The sequence below is a fragment of the Mustelus asterias genome, chromosome 6, assembly GCF_964213995.1.
Source record: "Mustelus asterias chromosome 6, sMusAst1.hap1.1, whole genome shotgun sequence".
NCBI lineage: Eukaryota > Metazoa > Chordata > Chondrichthyes > Carcharhiniformes > Triakidae > Mustelus > Mustelus asterias.
Genome location: NC_135806.1, coordinates 53,377,629 through 53,397,557, shown reverse-complemented (window position 1 = coordinate 53,397,557; position 19,929 = coordinate 53,377,629). Strand labels below are relative to the sequence as shown.

The 19,929-nt window shown below is 45.3% G+C and overlaps 1 protein-coding gene across 2 annotated transcripts in view; it reads left to right on the top strand.

Moving 5' to 3' along the window:
* kank1a (KN motif and ankyrin repeat domains 1a) overlaps positions 1-19,929 on the top strand; it is a 313,072-nt gene that overhangs the window by 115,501 nt on the left and 177,642 nt on the right. Inside the window, exon 2 of one of the 2 annotated variants that reach the window (XM_078214318.1) lies at positions 15,554-15,697. The exons of the other annotated variant lie outside the window; for it this stretch is intronic. The gene's annotated coding sequence lies outside the window, so the exon portion shown is untranslated. The remainder of the gene's footprint in view (positions 1-15,553; positions 15,698-19,929) is intronic. 2 annotated transcript variants of the gene reach the window in all.

The window sequence follows — 19,929 nt, the reverse complement described above, 5'->3', positions numbered from 1 at the left end:
ACCGCTCTTCCTTCGTCAATGTGTTTGGTCACATTTTCAAAGAACTCAACCAGGCTCGTAAGGCACGACCTGCCCTTGACAAAGCCGTGCTGACTACTTTTGATCATACTAAACTTCTCTAGATGATCATAAATCCTGTCTCTCAGGATCCTCTCCATCAACTTACCAACCACTGAGGTTAGACTCACCGGTCGGTAATTTCCCGGGCTGTCCCTGTTCCCTTTCTTGAATATAGGGACCACATCTGCAATCCTCCGGAACCTCTCCCGTCTCCATCGACGATGCAAAGATCATCGCCAAAGGCTCCGCAATCTCCTCCCTCGCCTCCCACAGTAACCTGGGGTACATCCCATCCGGTCCCGGCGACTTACCAACCTTGATGCCATTCAATAGTTCCAACACATCCTCTTTCTTTATGTCCACATGCTCGATCCTTTCTGTCCACCGCAAACCAGCAGTACAACCACCCAGATCCCTTTCCACTGTGAATACCGAGGTAAAGTATTCATTAAGCACCTCCGCCATTTCTAACGGTTCCGCACAAACTTTTTCCCCTTCACCTTTTAGGGGTCCTATGCCTTCACATCTCATCCTTTTACTCTTGACATATTTGTAGAAAGCCTTGGGATTCTCCTTAATCTTACCCGCCAAGGTCTTCTCATGACCCCTTCTCGCTCTCCTAATTTCCTTCTTAAGCTCCTTCCTACATCCCGTATACTCCTCTAAATCCTTAACACCTCCTAGCTCTCTGAACCTTCTGTACGCCTCTCTTTTCTTATTCACCAGGTTCATCACAACCTTCGCGCACCACGGTTCCCGTACCCTACCAACACCCCCCTGTCTCATCGGAACGTTGTCATGCAGAGCTCCAGACAAACATTCCTTGAAAATCCTCCACTTTCCTTCGGTACTTTTCCCCAAGAATGCCTCCTTCCAATTTACCCGTCTAATTTCCTCCCTGATGACACTGTATTTCCCTTTACTCCAGAGAAACACTTTCCTAGCCTGCCTGATCCTATCTCTTTCCAATGCTATCGTGAAGGAGATAGAATTATGATCGCTATCCCCAAGATGCTCACCCACCGAGAGATCCTCCACCTGTCCAGGTTCATTAGCCAGCACCAGATCAAGTACAGCCTCTCCTCTAGTAGGCTTATCCACATACTGTGTCAGGAAACTCTCCTGGACACACCTAACAAACTCCTCTCCATCCAAACCCCTAGCCCTAGGGATATTCCAATCTATGTTTGGGAAATTAAAATCTCCCATCACGACAACTCTGTTATTCCTACATCTCTCCAGGATCTGTTTCCCCATCTGCTCCTCAACATCTCTGTTACTATTGGGCGGCCTATAGAAAACACCCAGCAAAGTTACCGACCCCTTCCTGTTCCTAACCTCCACCCACAGAGACTCCGTAGTCAATCCCTCCACGGCGTCCACCTTCTCTACAGCCGTGACACTATCCCTGATCAACAGTGCCACTCCCCTCCCCTCTCTTGCCTCCCTCCCTGTCCTTCCTGAAACATCTAAAACCCGGCACCTGAAGCACCCAGTCCTGTCCCTGAGACATCCAAGTCTCCGTAATGGCCACCACATCACAATTCGAAGCAGCAATCCACGCTCTAAGCTCATCCACTTTATTCACTACACTCCTGGCATTAAAATAGACACATCTCAGACCTTCAGCCTGAGCACTTCCCTTCTCCATCACTCGTCTAACCTCCCTCTTACCCTGTCTACATTCCTTATCTATTTGCGAGCTAACCTCCTCGCTCTCAGTCCCCTCATTTCGATTCCCTCCCCCCAACCTTTCTAGTTTAAAGTCTCTCCAGTAGCCTTAGCCAACCTTCCCGCCAGGATATTGGTCCCCCTGGGATTCAAGTGCCACCCGTCTTTTTTAAACAGGTCACACCTGCCCCTAAAGAGGTCCCAATGATCCAAGTACCCAAATCCTTGTCCCTTGCTCCAGTCCCTCAGCCACGCATTCATTCTCCACCGATTCCTGTTCTCACTCTCCCGCGGCACAGGCAGCAATCCCGAGATTACTACCTTTGCATCCCTGAGATGAGAGAATAGCATTGGCATGAGGTCATGATCCTCATTTGGCAAGCTGGTGCAGACACGATGGGCCGAATGGTGGCCTCCTGTGCCAGAACGATTCTGAGAATAGGAAGTGCACTGGCAGGAAATTGAGCAAGGGGCCATGCAACTTTAATGCCAGTGTAGACCGTTCAGACAATCTTACTCTTTTGTCTGTCAATGAAAGTGAGCGACCAAGATTTTTAAATATAAAATGTCACTATCACAGAGGGATTATACGCTGTTTCAGTTGGTGATTGTTAAATACCTACAATTCTGGAAGTGTTATTTGATCATGGGGCTGAAAATTTAAAGCATTTTAATTTTTATGCAAACTCTCCTTTTCAGCCAAGTTCCAACCATGGATGCTCGAGTTATCAAACTTTTGTAGAGGTCACCATCTGACCTTTCTGGCTGGAAGAAAGCTAGTTGCTTACGAAGCTGTGACCGCGTTCTTGATTGTTTCACTGGTTGTTGTGAATTATGTTGCCACAATTTTGGATCTTTTGACTCGAAGCAACATTGCAAACTGTGTTTCCTACATGGGAATAATCGGTATGGAGGAGGGGGGGTGAAGGGGACCCCCAAGTTGCAAAGCACATGGGAATGATTTCAGCAAGCAAGACTCATCACATTGATATTCATTCTGACTATAATGCACTGATGACTGAGCATTTTTACCTCCACTTGAAGCTTTGAACTGGAAGATTAAGATAATTTTGAAGATTAAGTTTCTCCTGTTCCCTGACAGTCCTGTGTTTCTGATATTTAATATTATATCCAATGCTGATCTTGTGACTAGGTTCATGCAAAAAAAGGTTGGCGAGTTTGGTGAAAATTGAAGAAGCAATCATTCGTGATTCAATGTCAAAGTAAAACTGTCCAAAATAATTGACTTAATTTGAAATAACTTTCATTACGGTGGCAAAAAAACATTCAGTTTTATTTTCTTACCCGTGACATTCTAAAGTACCCAAATAGTCTGGGAGTGTTTGAGAAGTTCCTTATGGTTATCGTCATTCCTCCAACAACAGGGGATGGGTACGTAGCAAATAGTCTATTTGGGTGGGGGTGCCCTCATTTGATGCACCTTTGATTGTGAGCAGTTTCCTCTACAGGCGCTTCACCTGAAGCTGCCACGTGACATTGTGGGTTGTATTCAGTGTTGCTGCCAGTTGCCAAGCTGCTGTAACTACTGGTCACCATGGTAGTGTGTGCTAGCCCAGATGAAGTGTATCTCCATTGCCCTATGCCGCCAACTAGTGACCTTGGGTGTAATAAGTTGATGTTTAGGGTCTTCATTCATGCATGCAAGCTATCTTTGAAGTGGAGGTTGGGGAACCCCGCTGGTCGCCTGGCTGCCTCCCCATAAAGAGGAATTTTGAGTTTGCAGCCACCTTACATCCTGCTGTTGTGCCCGATCCACCAAAGCCACCTCTGCTTAATTAGTGCCAACAAGCTTGGGAGCTCTACCTTCGAAAGGACTGCCACCTTTGTGATTTTGTCCCACCAGCTTGTATCCATAATCTATCCTGGCATGCTGACCCTATCACAATGGACAAACATAAGAGTCTCTTTTATTGCTTTTGTTCCCTAGTTTAATTCTGAGCCATCATAGGATTGAATAGTGCCCAATTATTCTACAATTTTCTCAAGGCCAGGAGACTGACAAGACTTGTGGCATATCCACTAAATATTAGGAGGAGGATTTCGGATTAATTCATGGTCTTGCTATATTGGCAAATACTGATCTCTCGAAGCTGGAGTTTCGCTTTGGGCAAAAGCAAGTTGTAGTTCGCGCTACAGGGGTAGCACCACAGACTGTTCATAAGAGTGTGACACAGCTGATCCCTAGGTGAGGGAAAAGAATAGCAATTTGGGTTTAAATTTACAAGCTAAATGCTGGAGACAGGAAATATTGGGAGTATTCGGCATGTCGGGCAGTATCTGCAGAGAGACTCTGTTCCTTGTGTACTCTGTCACTCGAGCTTTTTACAAGGGCATAAATTGGGTAACTAAAAACAGTCGCTCAGACAGGGTTTGCTTTTCATTTCTTGGGTGCATTAGAAAAAACTTAGTGTCTAATGAACACTAGACTAATTTAGATACTCAAAGTTTGGGACAATGGAACTAGGAAACATCTCAAAATCTAAGCGCTGCAAAAGAGAGTTTGAGATTTTATTTTTAAAGAATACCTCAAAGATGGTTTTCTCAGGAATAAAAGAGATTTGCATTTATATAGCACCTTCTACAACCACCTGGTATCCAGGTACAAAAGAAGTTCTTTTGAACTGCAGCCACTTTAGGAAACATTGCAGCTGATTTGTGGCAGAAAACTCCTACAGTGTAACAGTGACCAGATAATCTGTTATTGTGATGTTGAATTAAGAGGTAAATATTCACCAGGTCACTGGGGACAACTCCTTTGCTCTTCAAAAAGAATGCTGTGGGATGTTTTTATATCAACCCGAGAGGGTAGTCAGGGACTTGATTTAATCTCATTTGAAATAAGGAATCTCTAAGGGTACAGCACTCCCTCAGTGTTACACTGGTGTGATGGTCTTAATTTTTGTGATCAAATCCTGGAGTGAGACTTGATCGACATCCTTCTGACTTGGAAGCCAGTGTGCTGTCAACTGAGCCACACTGCATTGCATCCAGTAATTCTCATAGAGAAGCTTATTATACGCATGACATGAGGATTGAAGGGCACGAGATGAGTTGCAAGGTAGGGTGAAGAGATGCAGATTAAAAGCAGCGCTCAATCTGCTCATGAAAGTGTCATTGATTCCAAGTCTTTTAACTGCATAATATATGGCAGGCGTGACGAGATGCTAAGATTGAATGCCAAGAGTCCTTCAATTCTGGCTAACTGAAATAACATGGTCCACAATTGGGATGCCAGTAATGTAGCACGTCAGCTTACACTTCTAAGTATATTTGGCTGCACTTGGGAGGAGGAAGCCATGAAGGATTGCATAAGCAAGGTTGTGGAAAAGATTTACCAGTATAACCCCAGGGATGAGGAATTTTAGTTATGTTTAATTTGGTTTATTATTGTCGCATGTTTCTTGTGCACTATGCAGACAAAACATAATGTTCATAGAGTACATGAGGAGAAGGAGAGGAGAGGGTGCAGAATGTCGTGTTGCAGAGCTAGGATGTAGAGAAAGATCCATATAAGGTGAGTCCATTCAAAAGTCTGGCAGCAGGGAAGAAGCTGTTCTTGAATCGGTTGGTGTGTGATCTCGGACTTTTGTATCTTTTTCCCAGTGAAAGGTGTGTGTCTGGGTTGTGTGGGGTCGTTGATTACACCGGCTGCTTTTCCAAGGCTGTGGCAAGTGTACACTGAGTCGATGGATGGGCGGTTGGTTTGCCTGATGGGCTGGGCTTCATTCACAATCCTTGGTAGTTTCTTGCAGTCTTGGTTGCTTTCTATGGTGCATCTGTAAAATTGGTGAGGGTCATAGTGGACATGCCGAATTTCCTTGCCCGCCTGAGAAAGTGGAGGAGTTGGTGGGATTTCTTAATGTGGATAGATTGATGAAACAAGGGGTTGTTCTCACCAGAGAAGAGGGGATTTGAAAGAGGTGCTCAAAAAATCCTGAGGGGTTTAGAGAGAGTGAGAAACTATGCCCATTGGCAGCAGTGTTGAGATGATGTGGAGATGCCGGCGTTGGATGGGGGTAAACACAGTAAGAGTTTTAACACCAGGTTAAAGTCCAATAGGTTTATTTGGTAGCAAATGCCATTAGCTTTCAGAGCGCTGCCCCTTCGTCAGATGGAGTGGATATTGACCATTGAGAATCAGAGGACACTGATTTAAACTGAATGGCAAAAGAACCAAAAGCAAGATGAGGAGAAAAAAACTTCCTTAGTGTGTGGTTAGCATCCCGAATGCATTGCCTGAAGTGTGGTGCAGACTGAGTCGATTGTGGCTTTTGAAAGGGAATTGGATAATTAGCTGAAGAGAGAAAATTTACAGGGCAATGCGACTCGCTGAGTTGCTCGTGCAGGGAACTGGTCGAGACGCAATGGGTCGAACAGCCTCTCTTTTATATTATAACCATTCCTATAAGAAAATAGAAGCAGGAGCAGAAGTAGTTCTTTTGACCCCTCGAGTTTCCTTCACCATGTAATACGATCATGGCTGATTCTTTACCTGAAAGTCACTTTACATCCTTTCTCCATATCCCCCGATTGCATTTCATAGAATCATCCTTCAGGCTATTTTATCTGAAGATTAAAGTCCCTCCCAAGATTATTGTTACAAGCTGTTTGTTACAAACTCCTTAGTTTTGTCCCTGTTAATTCTTGTCTCCACCCATTCTGACTCTGCTTCTAGGTCTTCTCTGTTACAATCCATCCTTTTCCCTTTCGTAATCAGGGCTAACCCTGCTAATATTCCATTTTGTCTCTTTTCAAACATCAACGATCCTGCAATATTTAGCTTCTAACCATGACCACCATGGAACTACACTGTTGTATGGCTGCGATCACATCACACCTATCTATCTCCATGAATTTATTGTCCTGGTTATGAATGCTTTTATGCATTTACCAGTTCCCCCAGATTTGACCTTGGTTACAGACACGTTATTACCATTGGAAACTAGTTTCCTTCCTATCACATTCTCATCTCTATGTAGCCTTGGATTGATTCTTGCACAGCTCCCTCTTTTAGCTTGAAGCTCTTTCCACATCCCACATTATGAAGTGTTTCGAAAGGTTAGTCATGGCACGAATCAATTCCAGCCTCCCGGACTGCCTGGACCCACCACAGTTCGCCTACCGCCGCAACAGGTCCACAGCAGACACCATCTCTCTGGCCCTGCACTCAACCCTGAAACATCTAGATAACAATGACACCTATGTCAGACTCCTATTTATTGACTATAGCTCAGCCTTCAACATCATTATTCCCACGAAACTCCTCTCCAAACTCCGTGGCCTGGGCCTCGGCTCCTCCCTCTGCGACTGGATCCTGAACTTCCTAACCCACAGACCACAATCAGTAAGGATAGGCAACAACAACACCACGATCATCCTCGACACCGGTGCCCCACAAGGTTGTGTTCTCAGCCCCCTACTATACTCCTTTTACACCTATGACTATGTGGCCAAATTCCCCTCCAACCCGCTTTTCAAGTTTGCTGACAATGCCAACATAGTGGGTCGGATCGATCCTCAAACAATGACAAGACAGAGTACAGGAATGAGAGAGAGAATCTGGTGAACTGGTGTGGCAACAATAATCTCTCCCTCAATGTCACCAAAATGAAGGAGATTGTCATTGACTTCAGGAAGTGTAGAGGAGAACATGCCCCTGTCTACATCAGTGGGGACGAAGTAGAAAGGTCGAGAGCTTCAGGTTTTTAGGTGTCCAGATTGCCAACAACCTGTCCTGGTCCTCCTCCATGCTGACACTACTTAAGAAAGCTCACCAACTCCTCTACTTTCTCAGAAGACTAAGGACATTTGGCATGTCCACTATGACTCTCACCAACTTTCACAGATGCACCATAGAAAGCATTCTTTCTAGCTGGATCACAGCTTGATATGGCTCCTGCTCTGCCCAAGACCGCAAGAAACTACAAAAGGTTGTGAATGTAGCCCAATCCATCACACAAACCAGCCTCCCATCATTGATTCTGTCTACACTTCCCGCTGCCTCGTCAAAGCAGCCAGCATAATTAAGGACCCTACGCACCCCGGACATTCTCTCTTCTACCTTCTGTCGGGAAAAATATAGAAAAATCTGAGGTCACGTGCCAACCGACTCAAGAACAGCTTCTTCCCTGCTGCTGTCAGACTTTTGAATGGACTTCCTTTGCATTAAGTTGATCTTTCTCTACACCCTAGATCTAATTGTAACTCCACATTCTGTACTCTCTCATTTCCTTCTCGATGAATGGCATGCTTTGTCTGTATAGTGCGCACGAAACAATACTTTTCAGCGTATGCTAATACATGTAACAATAAATCAAATCAAACACTCTTTGATTTGCCAGGGCACTGCCCAGCCTGGTTTAAGTGGAGCCCCTGTCCCAAGTCCTGGTGCTAGAGACTCAAACCCCTGTCTCCCACCCCACTTTTGGGACCAAACATTGAACACACACCTTCTGATTTGTTTAACCCTGTGCCATTTTGTATGTTGCTCAGTCAGTACTCCAGAGATTATTTCCTTTTCAGTTGCTGTTTACTAATTTAGAGCCTTGCTCCTCAAATTCCTCATCTCAACCTCATTGTTAAGCCGACCTGCTTTTGTCTCTGACATGGACTATGACAGTTGGATCCTCCCCCTCTTACTGCCAGGTTGTTCTCTAGGTGCGAGGAAATGTTTTAACCCTGACTCTTGGTGGGCAACACGACCTTCAGGACTCTTGGTCCCTGTTGCAGGGAACTGTATTTCCCTTATTATACTATACTGTAGCATTATCACATCCTTTTTTGTTCCCTCAACTTGAATGGTTCCTGCACCACTGTCACTGTCAGCTTCATCAACCCTGTAGACATTGACTTCCTCCAATAAGTAAGTCTGTCTTGTTGACTGCTAAACTCCTATCTTGGTAATTGAAAACTTTTTGAATTAAAATTTAAATAAAATGTTGTGTGCTAACTCGTACTACTTGCCACCCCTCTTCCACATGCTGAATCCCCCACCACCCGCTTGTCATTTCCCTGCCTAATCCGCCCACCCTCCCCCCTCGCCATTCCCTTGCTCAATTCCATTGTGCTTGCTACTTTCCACAGCAGAACACACAATTTCCATGATACCAAGTTCATGGACCAGTTTCAACCACTGGTTTACTGACTCAGTGTAGAAAGGGTATGCTCATTCTTAACTAGGTGGCAAGTATACTTGAGTGCAACAATTATGTAGACAGAAAAAGTCACCCTTCTTAACAATGGCTTCTGAAAACTTGGGTTAAAATATTCACAATTAATTTGAAGTTATGAACTTTAGATACAAGATCATCAGGGCTTCATGTATTTTAAATATATATATTTAAATAAATATATTTCAGCACCCCTTTCAGCATGTGAAAGGGCAAGTAGTATGAGCTAGCATACAACATTTTATTTACATTTTAATTTAAGAAGTTTTCAATTACTAAGATGGGAATTTAGCATTGCAAAGTATTTCAACCTTCACACAAGGTATTTTTTTCTGATCAAGAAGATCCTACAGAACCAAATTGCAGCTTTTATACTGGTTTTAATAGGAAGGGAGATTCACTTAAAATCATTTCACTTAAAAGCTGACGTTTTCAGGAGCATAACTACAACTGAGTGAGGACTTACTGTTGACTAACAAATCAGTAGATAGTGGGTGGGGTAGTGACAACACAACTGTAGTAGGCGAGAGGTTGTCGTTGGCCTTGTGATCTCAGACAAGCGCAAGGCAAAAACAAAGCCTCCTCCAGCACTGCAACTTGGGGCTCCCTTACCTTCCTGACTTGGTCATGGACAAATAACCAGATTGGCAGCATTAATTTGCATATGACTGCATCCTGGAATTGCTGTCCAGGTAGCTCTTCCCCCTTGTTCATCATGAAACATTGCACCTTTGACTCTGGCCCGATGACTCTGAGCTGAAGTTCTTTGAGATGCAGACACTGTCTGAAGATGTGCTTGTCTGAGATCACACTCTTAACTACAACCTCTCGCCTACTCCAGTTGTGTTGTCACCACCCCCCCCCCCCCCCCCCCCACTGCCATCCCCATTTACTGATTTGTCAGTCAACAGTAAGTCCTCACTCAGATATAGTTGTACTCCTGAAAATGTCAACTTTTAAGTGAAACGATTTTAAGTGAATCTCCCTTTCCTATTAAAACCAGTATAAAAGCTACAATTTGGTTCTATAGGACCTTCCTGATTAGAAAAAAATACCTTGTGTGTAGGTTGAAATACTTTGCACTGGTAAATTCCTATCTTGGTAATTGAAAACTCCCCCCCCTCCCCCCCCCCCCCCCCCCCCCCCCCCCGCCATTCCCTTGCCCAACTCCCTTGTATATACTACTTTCCTCCTCGGACACTCAAAGAACAAAGAACAGTACAGCACAGCACAGGAAACAGGCCCTTCGGCCCTCCAAGCCTGTGCCGCTCCTTGGTCCAACTAGACCAATCGTTTGTATCCCTCCATTCCCAGGCTGCTCATGTGACTATCCAGGTAAGTCTTAAACGATGTCAGCGTGCCTGCCTCCACCACCTTACTTGGCAGCGCATTCCAGGCCCCCACCACCCTCTGTGTAAAAAACGTCCCTCTGATGTCTGAGTTATACTTCGCCCCTCTCAGCTTGAGCCCGTGACCCCTCGTGATCGTCACCTCCGACCTGGGAAAAAGCTTCCCACTGTTCACCCTATCTATACCCTTCATAATCTTGTACACCTCTATCAGATCTCCCCTCATTCTCCGTCTTTCCAAGGAGAACAACCCCAGTCTACCCAATCTCTCCTCATAGCTAAGACCCTCCATACCAGGCAACATCCTGGTAAACCTTCTCTGCACTCTCTCCAATGCCTCCACGTCCTTCTGGTAGTGCGGCGACCAGAACTGGACGCAGTACTCCAAATGCGGCCTAACCGGCGTTCTATACAGCTGCATCATCAGACTCCAGCTTTTATACTCTACACCCCGTCCTATAAAGGCAAGCATACCATATGCCTTCTTCACCACCTTCTCCACTTGTGTTGCCACCTTCAAGGATTTGTGGACTTGCACACCTAGGTCCCTCTGTGTTTCTATACTCCTGATGACTCTGCCATTTATTGCATAACTCCTCCCTACATTATTTCTTCCAAAATGCATCACTTCGCATTTATCCGGATTAAATTCCATCTGCCACCTCTTCGCCCAATTTTCCAGCCTATCTATATCCTGCTGTATTGCCCGACAATGCTCTTCGCTATCCGCAATTCCAGCCATCTTTGTGTCATCCGCAAACTTGCTGATTACACCAGTTACACCTTCTTCCAAATCATTTATATATATCACAAATAGCAGAGGTCCCAGTACAGAGCCCTGCGGAACACCACTGGTCACAGACCTCCAGCCGGAAAAAGACCCTTCGACCACTACCCTCTGTCTCCTATGGCCAAGCCAGTTCTCCACCCATCGAGCCACTTCTTGTATCCCATGAGCCTTAACCTTCTTAACCAACCTGCCATGTGGGACTTTGTCAAATGCCTTACTGAAATCCATATAGACGACATCCACGACCCTTCCTTCATCAACCGTTTTTGTCACTTCCTCAAACAACTCCACCAAATTTGTAAGGCACGACCTCCCTCTTACAAAACCATGCTGTCTGTCACTAATGAGATTGTTCCGTTCTAAATGCACATACATCCTGTCTCTAAGAATCCTCTCCAACAACTTCCCTACCACGGACGTCAAGCTCACCGGCCTATAATTTCCTGGGTTATCCCTGCTACCCTCCTTAAACAACGGGACCACATTCGCTATCCTCCAATCCTCAGGGACCTCACCCGTGTCCAAAGAAGCGACAAAGATTTCCGTCAGAGGCCCAGCAATTTCCTCTCTCGTCTCCCTGAGCAGTCGAGGATAGATGCCATCAGGCCCTGGGGCTTTGTCAGTTTTAATGTTCCCTAAAAAACCTAACACTTCCTCTCTCGTAATGGAGATTTTCTCTAACGGGTCAACACCTCCCTCCGAGACACTCCCGGTTAACACGCCCCTCTCCTTCGTGAATACCGATGCAAAGTATTCATTTAGGATCTCCCCTATTCCCTTGGGTTCTAAGCATAATTCCCCTCCTTTGTCCCTGAGAGGTCCGATTTTCTCCCTGACAACTCTTTTGTTCCTAACGTATGAATAGAATGCCTTAGGATTCTCCTTAATCCTGCCTGCCAAGAACATCTCGTGCCCTCTTTTTGCCCTTCTAACTCCCCGTTTGAGATCTTTCCTACTCTCTCTGTATTCCTCCAGAGCTCCATCTGTTTTCAGTTGCCTGGACTTAACGTACGCCTCCCTTTTCATTTTAATCAGATCCTCAATTTCCCTGGTTATCCACGGCTCTCGAATCCTACCTTTCCTATCTTTCCTTTTTACAGGCACATGCCTATCCTGCAGCCTTATCAATAGTTCCTTAAAAGACTCCCACATGCCAGACGCGGACTTACCCTCGAACATCCTCTCCCAATCAACATCCACCAATTCCTGCCTAATCCGGCTATAGTCAGCCTTCCCCCAATTTAGCACCCTGCCCGTAGGACAGCACTCATCCTTGTCCATTACTATCCTAAAGTTAACAGAGTTGTGGTCACTATTTGCCACATGTTCCCCTACCGAAACTTTGACGACCTGACCGGGCTCATTTCCCAGAACTAGGTCCAGTATAGCCCCCTCTCTAGTCGGGCTATCTACATACTGTTCCAAAGAACCTTCCAGTACGCATTTTACAAATTCCTCCCCGTCCGGTCCCCCAGCTCTAAGCACTTTCCAGTCTGTGCCAGGGAAATTAAAGTCCCCCACTACAACAACCCTATTTTTTCTGCACCTATCCAGAATCTCCTGACATATCCTTTCCTCCACTTCCCGTGGGCTGTTGGGTGGCCTGTAGTACACCCCCAGCATAGTGACTGCACCCTTCCTGTTTCTGAGTTCCACCCACAGCGACTCAGTACATGACCCCTCTAAGTTGTCTACCCTCTGCACCGCGGTAATATGCTCCTTAACTAATATCGCTACTCCCCCACCTTTTTTAGCCCCTCCTCTGTCTCGCCTAAAACACTGATACCCCGGAATATTCAGCTGCCAGTCCTGTCCTTTTAACCAAGTTTCCGTCACCGCAACCACATCCAAATTCCGCACAAGCATTAAGGCCCTAAGTTCGTCTGTTTTACCCGTTACACTCCTCGCATTGAAGCAGATGCACTCCAGACCTCCAGGCCCAGTCAGGTCCTCCTCCTCCAGAGTGCTCCTCTTCTTAGCTAGCCTTGCCCTGGCCCCCAGCTCGACCCCAGCCTCAGTATTTTCTGACCTCCTGTTTTGTTCCCCACCCCCCTGCCACACTAGTTTAAATCCTGCCGAAACACTCGAGCAAAACTCCCAGCCAGGATATTTGCTCCCTTCCAGTTAAGGTGTAACCCATCCTTTCTGTACAGTTGCCATCCTGACTTGAAGATTTCCCAGTTATCTATGAATTTAAAACCCTCCCTCTTGCACCAGTCCTTTAGCCACGCGTTCAACTGTAGAATCTCCCTGTTCCGAGCCTCACTTGCACTAGGCACCGGGAGCAGTCCAGAGATTGCTACACTGGAGGTCTTACTTTTTAGCCTAGCACCCAACTCCCTGAATTTCTCTCGTATGACCCCCCTGCTCTTCCTACCTACATCATTTCCCCCAATGTGTACAATCACATCCGTTTGACTACCTTCCTTTTTAAATATGCTTCCTACCCCCTCGGAGACATCCAGTACCCCGGCACCAGGGAGGCAGACTACCATCCTGGATTCTCGTTCAGTCCCACAGAAGCGCCTGTCCGTGCCTCTAACTATTGCGTCCCCCACAACTATCGCTCTCCTAAACCCCTTCTTTCCCTTCCGGACCCCTGAGCCTGTCTCCGTGGAGGCGATCTGGTCCTCGTGGCTTACCCCTGGAGGGTCATCCCCCTCCACAGAATCCAAAACAATATACCTATTGTGGAGGGGGACAACCACAGGGGATCCCTCCACAGACTGCTCACTCCCTTCCCTTCTCCCATCTGTTGCCCATCCCTTTCTCTTATGGGAGACTGCCACTGGGGTGCTTTCTGGCACATCACCCTTCTGACTATTACCCCTCCTAACCGTGACCCACGTGTCTTCCTTCCGAGACCCTGGTGTCACTACCTGACTATAACTTTTATCTATGACTCTCTCATTTTCCCTAACTAAACTGAGTTCATCGAGCCTCAGCTCCAGCTCCCTTACACGATCCTTCAGGAGATGCAGTTCCACACATCTGGCACAGATATGGACTTCCGGGAGCCAGGCCTCAGGAGAGGGGTGGTGAAAAGGAGAGTCTGGTAGAGAATTGGGGAGTGACTGTTTCTGGGAACAGGAGAGGCTGCTAAAAAATGGACACTGATCGGGGTCACACAAGCCCATCAGTGCTGGTGCACATCGATGCTAAAGCAAACAGCTTTATGTTGTGTATTTACTGGCTCTATTAAATCCATGACACTAAAGTGAAATTACTTTGAGGCAACTTAAAATGGGGACTGACTGTATATGTTTAATCAACTTTGGCCTTTTATTATAAATAGATTTAAGTTTAAATTACAGGTACATTCATTTGTGCATGAATCACTGCAGGCATGGGAGGCAAAAAGCAGCATTTTCTCCCTCTACGCTCCTAAATTCCCCCTTGCACTAAAGTCCAGACTTTGTGCTCTGTTAGCAATGCATTACAACCATTCTGTACTAACCACTCCCAAGCACCTCTTGTCCACGCGAACTATAGGCTCTTTCCTGTTTCCAGTAGAGCTGTTCAGGCATGCTAACCATGCTGGATTACCAACTGATGTGGATGGAGATGCCAGCATTGGACTGGGGTGGGCACAGTAAGAAGTCTCAACACCAGGTTAAAGTACAACAGGGTTATTTGGAATCATGAGCCTTCAGAGCGCTGCCCCTTCATCAGGTGAGTGGAGTAGCACTCCAAAAGTTCGTGATTCCAAATAAACTTGTTGGACTTTAACTGGATTAACAACTGACAGTCATAACCCTAAGCTGAAATATATTTATTTATATATATTTAAAATACATGAAGCCCTGACGATCTTGTATCTGAAGTTAATAACTTCAAATTAATTGAATATTTTAACCCAAGTTTTCAGAAGCCACTGCGTTAAGAAGGGTAGTTACCTGTCTGCATAATTGTTGCGCTCAAATATACTTGCCGTCTAGTTAAGAATGAGCATACCTTTCTACATTGGGTCAGTAAAATACTGGTTAAAACTGGTCCATGAACTTGGTATCGTGGAAATTTTGTGTTCTGCTGTGGTTGACCTTTTAAAAAATGCTGATTTGAAGTAAAATTATAAGTTGTAGAAATGTATGATATTGATTTTGTATCAATTCAGTCATCTTTTGTACTAATGAGATCAACATTTTTTACCAGAGGAAAGGTTTGGAAAGTAAAACGTTTTCCAGTTTTCTGTAATGGAATGGTGTGAGATAATCTAGACCAGATATGTAGAAAATAAATTTTGATTTATTCCCAAAAATGTGCACCCATCTAATCAATGTTTTGACCTGGTTTTTACACCACCACACCCTGCTCACTTCTCCCAAAACAATAGCTAGCAAGGGTGTCTGTGTATTTTGTAGCCCAAGGTGTTTATGAATATCTTGTCATTGTCATCAGCACTTAACCAGTAAGGTTGAAAGAATTTTCATGATTGGATTCCATTAGGGTCTCTCAACCTCTAACAATGGCTTTTCTTCTTTGTTTTGAAAAAGGCATTTGGAAGCTTTAAAATACGTTAATTAGCTTGTGTTGATTGGAGTAGACAAGCTTCTAATCCATCTGGTGACTGCCTCTGGAAAGATCTGGAGTGGAACAACATTTGTGGTGAAAATCCTTGTGGGTTCATCAGCTGTGAGGTAAGATTCAAGTGTTTACTATTTTGCATATGAAGACTTTTGAGTCTAGAGTTAACACTTCACACAAGATGGAAGGCCTTAGAAAGTGGCCATAATTGTCGTGGCATATAAATAGTCCTGTCATTTGATCTTGTTCATTGCCTGTTGATATCTGAAGTGCAGTTGGGTTGCTAATGACTAGATGCTTTACTTTTCCTTGATGCTGGTCAGTGTAAGACGACCGTTGTCAAATATGTGTGGAGGAGGAACAACAAATCTTTATTGAAAAGCACAACATCTGGTATTGTTTTTAGACAAATTTGTCTTACCTTTTGAATTGCACTCTTTTTGTTTATAAGGCTTTAAAACAAACTACAATTGGAAATCTGAAATAGAAGAAAGCGCTGGAAAGACTTAGCGGGTCAGTCAGCATCTGCGGAGAGCGAAGCAGTTGATGGTTTAGTTCGATCATCTTTCGTCAGCACAGTTCTGATGAAAGGTGGTTGACCTGAAATGGTAACTCTTTTTCTCCACATCTCCACAGATGCTGCCTGATCAACCAACTTGCTTTTTTAAAAATTTTGGATTGGACTTTGAGTTTATTGCCGAACTCGATTTTGGTAAAATTAACTACATTTGGATGTTGTTTTCTGCAATATTTTAATCTTTTAAAATTAGATTGGGAAATGAGTAAGATTAAATGGCCCACAGGTGATACCTTTATTGAAAAATTAGTTTTAAAATGGGACCTGTGTTGAAATATGTTAAGGCAACATTGCATAAAGCACTGTGGTACGAAGGAGGGCGAGTCGCAAAGAATTGGTACGCAAATCAGCATGTCAGAATTCTTTATTTACTTGTAGTTTAACCATCAAGCAAGATCATAAGCATTTTTACCCAACAACATGCCATACACCTTCACAAAATTTAATAGTCAAGCCATTGGTATTCAAATCTCAGCCATATCCATATTTTCCTCATGTCTTGAACGCTGCTCTGTATACATATTTTTGTGGGTTGATGGTGAAATTGGTGCTTTATTCCTCAAAGTTGGTTGCTCATTTTGAGGACACTTTTTGCAAAGTATTGTGCAACTGAGATAGTGAAATAGATTAGAGACTAATGGCACCTATTTCAATCCTGGATCAGAACTGCTCGTATGAGGTAATCCGGGCAATTGTCCCTTTTAAGGACAACACAGCAGAAAAGGGTCACCTGGCTTGAGGAACCAATAGGGTCCGAAAATTGGTTCATGCCCCAGGGGGTGGAGTCCTCTCTTGGGCTGAAGACATGTCAGGACTAGGGCAGCCGGTGGGCTGCTAGCCTCTGGACGGTTTTTCTTTGTTATTAAATACCTTTTGTGTTCCTGACTCTATCCGTGAGCATGCATTATTACAGCAGTATGATGGGCAAATTGGGTAGTGAGTTTAACATGAATATGTGCACATACGTATTGCCGCAGAATGTGTCAAATCCCGCTTTGAGAACTGTGCGGAAGAGGTTATGCAGCTGTTCAACCCTGTCAAAAGCCTTGCGATGAAAATGAAATAAATGTTGTTTCCTTTTAAGCCAAAGCATTGAATTATTGATGAGTTGTGTTCAATTTATTGAGCACTTCAATTCCCCAAGGTTCACAGGCTGTATATGGTTTAATTATTCATGCTTTTCTTTTGTGTTTTGTTCATTGTTAGCTGCTGACAGATATTCTGTTGTCTAGTCTTTATCATTTTGGCATTGCTATTAAATTATCAGAGACTCAAATTCTATTGTTTAATCTCTCAATGCATTAAGGCCTGGAGTTTTCAATTGGCTGTGGCGTTCTTCGTGCAATTTGCCTGAAATCATCAAAGCCCATATAAAAGATTCTGGAATTTCAAGTGGGAGTTGAAGTCCAGTACAAAGTAAGCTTGCCTGAACATTTGCACTAGTTTTGTTTTGAAAAGCACTGCATGCCCCCAGATCAAATGAATCACCATTGTGCAATTTGGTGAATGGCAATATTTTGGATGCAAGGGCACAAACAGGCACATTACATTCAGGTTTCATAGTTTGTTCACAACTAGCAAATGTTACTTAACTGGTCAGTTGCAAGTGATGACTGGACACTCTCTGATTGAAAATGTTTTATGTTGTGAGCTATATTCAAACTGCATCAAGTTTCAAGTCCTAACTACGTCACATTTATTTAAAAGTATTGCATTTCTTCATGTCCGATTTTGTTTTGGAGATATACAAATGAATGAGTGGAAACTTGAGAGCGATGAGGGCAAGAGGAAGTGCTTCTCAAAATGGGTGCAGTTTATGCCTGGATTGATGACTGGGTCCAAAACTTGTATTTTATCGTGGTTTAAAACTGCAAGTGTTGCTGAATCCTTCACATAATGTTCAGGACAGCTTACTGGATGGCACATTGTGGCCTGTGATGTGGGGGCTATTGGAAAGACTGTCATTTCAGGAAAGTGATGGCCTTTTTTCTTTTATATGTTCTTTTTATAAAAACAAAACTTTCATTCCCACGTATATCTTTATTGTAAATTGATAATGTTGCTATTTCATATCGCAATATTCATTTTTTTCTTTGAGGGTGCAATTATTTAAACTCTTCCGAGGCCTGTATTTGACTCCAAGTCTGACTAGTGTGGAATTCGTTTCTCCTTTTTTCAAAGATGTAAGGATTCTACATGAAATTTGGACAGTCTCAGAGCTGTGATAGATTGAGGGCAACTGCATGTAGCTTTAACAATAAAGACTATATTGCTGATGCACCATTGATACACGCAAAGACTAGAGATTGCGGAACAACAAGCTTTTATTAACAAGAACTGGAGCACTCCCAAACCGATGGCTAACTCGAACTGAGGCAAAGGGGCGGAGAGCAGCCACCTTTATACCCCGAGGAGGGCGGAGTCCCGGATTAAGGCAGCAGGGGCGTGCCCAGGCATATCCCATATACAGACAGCGTTACAGTGGTTCACCACATTCACCCCCTGTTTAAAAAGAGTTCAGTGGGGGCGAGGTGGTGGAAACAACAGTCACAAGTTATTGATTCAAGTTACAAGTTCAGTCTCTCCGGGGGCTTGATCTGTCGCTGCGACCACCGCAGTGTCAGCTGTGGCGCCGGTTCAGGAGGCCGCGGTGATGAGTCAGGCGCCAGTCCATAACCGGTGGTGTCGTCCGTAGCGCCTTCAGACTGCCGGGTGTGTGGGGGCTGCTCCTGGGGCTCAGGCGTGCCGTACACGGGGGCTAAATGAGCGTGCTGCGACTCTGGTGCATCATGGACAACGTTTGGAGCTGGGGGTGAGGGGCTGTGGGACGTAGTACCTGCGGGGGCCAGATCGCGAATGGAGACAGTGTCCTCCCACCCGTCGTGATATGCCACATAGGCGTATTGGGGGTTGGCGTGGAGGAGCCGGACCATTTCGACCAGGGGGTCCGATTTATGGGTCCGCACGTGCTTCCGGAGCAGGACAGGGCCAGGGGACGTCAGCCACGACGGTAGTGAGGTCCCCGAGGAGGACTTCCTGGGGAAAACAAACATTCGTTCATGAGGGGTGGCGTTGGTAGCCGTGCACAGTAGTGACCTAATTGAGTGTAGCACATCAGGGAGGACCTCTTGCCAGCGGGAGACTGGAAGACCCTTAGACCGGAGAGCTAATAAAATGGCCTTCCAGACTGTCGCATTCTCCCTCTCCACCTGTCCGTTCCCTCGGGTTGTAGCTGGTGGTCCTACTCGAGGCTATGCCTTTGGAGAGTAGGTACTGTCGCAGCTCGTCACTCATAAAAGAGGACCCCCGGTCGCTATGAATATAGCTGGGGAAACCAAACAGGGTGAAGAGGCTGTTCAGGGCCCTGACGACCGTGGCCGAGGTCATACCCAGGCAGGGGATAGTGAAGGGGAACTGCGAATATTCATCAACGACGTTGAGGAAGTAGACGTTGCGGTTAGAGGAGGGGAGGGGGCCTTTGAAGTCTACGCTCAGGCGTTCGAAAGGGCGGGTGGCTTTGATGAGGTGCGCTCTGTCTGGCCGGTAGAAGTGCAGCTTGCACTCCGTGCAGACTTGGCAGTGCCTGGTTACAGACCTGACTTCCTCGATGGAATAGGGCAGGTTCCGGGCCTTGATGAAATGGAAGAACCTGGTCACCCCCGGGTGGCAGAGGTCATCGTGGAGAGTCTGTAACCGGTCTAGGTTCGCGCTGGCACAGGTCCCCCGGGACAGGGCGTCTGGGGATTCATTGAGCTAGCCAGGCCGCTA